Consider the following 2,366-nt stretch of genomic DNA (forward strand, 5'->3'; position numbering starts at 1 on the left):
ATTAGAATAATTATCGAGTTCCAACAAAATAAATAATTATTATTTTTATAAAAAATTATATTATTAAACCAAATATAAATTACTTCGTTATTGTACATAAATTAAATTATAAAAAAATTGGATTAAAAATTACACAAAAAATGAGGAATTTCAAATAGTTAATTTGACACTAATATCGATATTTTTTTGTCAAATTTTTATGATATCGTCAAATCTATATTTAAAAATAAAAACATCATCGCTTTCTCAAAATCACATAAAGCCATATTATAACATCGACTGAGATAAAGAATAAAATGAAATATTAAAAACACGATGTATCTCGCTGCATTGCGCGAGTACGCTATATATATATATATATATATAAATGAATTCTAAAAACCATATATATAAATATAAGAAGCGTGTTTAACTTATTGTATGAATGTATGCATCATACATATATATCGTTCATTAATGGATTTTATATAGTCATTAACAGTAGTAAGTCCATTACGACCTGCCAAATACAGTTAGTGTATGAAAGTGTGTATGTGTTTGTATTAATGGATTGTAAATAGCTTAGTGTATGAGTGTGTATATATTAGTAAGTATGCATATCTTAGTCTATTTATATACACTAGAAAGGTACTCGCACAATGCAACGAGATACATCTCGAATTTAATGTTTTCGTTTTTTTTTTGTTACAATCGATGTTATAATACGGTTTTATGTGGTTTTGAGAAAACGATAATGTTTTTATTTTTGAATAAAATATAATTATTAAGATACCATAAATAAGTGAAAAAAAATATTGATATTAGTACGAACCTAATTATTTAATATTTTTTTGTGTATTTCTTTCATTCATTTTTTATTTTTGGTTTAATAATATACTTTTTGTACATAGATAATAATTAAGTATTTTGTTAGAACGCAAAGATTATTCTAATTATATTTTAGATTTTTTATATATACAATGTAATGTTTATCCTATAGATTATGTTTATCTGCAGTTAGTTACATGAACTCAAACATGAATCTTTAATAAGTTGTATTTACGCATAATTTACTTGTAATCTTGAATTTAAGAAATATGCACAAATAAACAGTACTTCATGCATAAAAAATGGTTTTTAAGAGTATTTGTCAAATGTGTTTTATAATATAGTATAAATAACATGTGTGTGTGTGTGTATATATATATATATATATAGGATATATTGTATGTGTCACTCGATCTCATTAAGACCCAATACAATTTATTAACGAGTCTATTACAACAATGTGTCTATCTAGTGTTTGGTACGACTAGGACTAGACATGACAGAACTAGACAAGCTACCCTTAAAAGTCATTTGATGATTTTGTATATCATATAATAGTTATAATTAACACGAACAAAGTAATAATTGAATAATTTAATCTATAAACATTTTTACACAATTTTCATATACATAAATACATACATATACAATAGTACCAAATTTGAATGAAAATTTTGATATAATTGATGGTACTTTGAAGAAACCCGATTCGTACAAACGAGAAATTACGTTTTTATTCGGTTTGGAAAATCCTTATCAATTGCCGAAGGAAGGGTGAAGATTGTTACAACAATGGTTTTAGAGGTAAAGGCATTGGTTAATGGTGGATGTAGAGGACGTGAAGATGGTGGGTAATGATGGTGGTAGCGATCAATAGTGGTGAAAGAGGTAGTTGTGGCTGATGTTGTGGTGGTAGTGGTTATGGTAGAGGTGGAGGTGGTGTTGGTTATAGTGGATGTGAAGGTAATGGTGGTCGACTGTACTACTGGTATTGGAGATAAACGGTGGTGGTCGGTGGCCGAAGATAGTTATGGAGGACGTGAAGATGGTAGATAGTAGTAGTGGTAGCCGATGATGTTGTCCGACGGTGATAGTGGTAGCTGATAGTGGGCAGTGGTAGTGGTAGCAAATGGTGGTGGTTATGGTGGATGTGAGGTGGCCCATGATGGTAATGGTGGTGGTCAGTGGCCGGCAATGGTTGTGCGTGTAGGAATATATATAAGAGAAGATACAAAAAGAACGTAAGAAACAGAAAAACATGCTGAGACATGTGTTAAACACAATGTCCTTAAAACAGATTCGTCCCACTATCGGACGTTTGTTTCCGAGGATACAACAACAACAACTGAACTAAGCCCGTAAATTACCTTGACAGAGCAGGACGATAACATAAAAGGAATAAGCAGATACTCAATTGTTTTTCGATGTGTTTTCTGTTTGGAGGAGTGATATATAGACAAAATAATAATTAATACGATATTGATTTACTTCTTAATTATCTAATCAAAACCGAAATCGAATTGATTCAAGTTTTAATCTAATCAAAACCGGAAATATCT

The sequence above is a fragment of the Cynara cardunculus genome (genome assembly GCF_001531365.2).
Source record: "Cynara cardunculus var. scolymus isolate 2C chromosome LG 4, CcrdV1, whole genome shotgun sequence".
In the NCBI taxonomy this organism is placed as follows: Eukaryota; Viridiplantae; Streptophyta; class Magnoliopsida; order Asterales; family Asteraceae; genus Cynara; species Cynara cardunculus.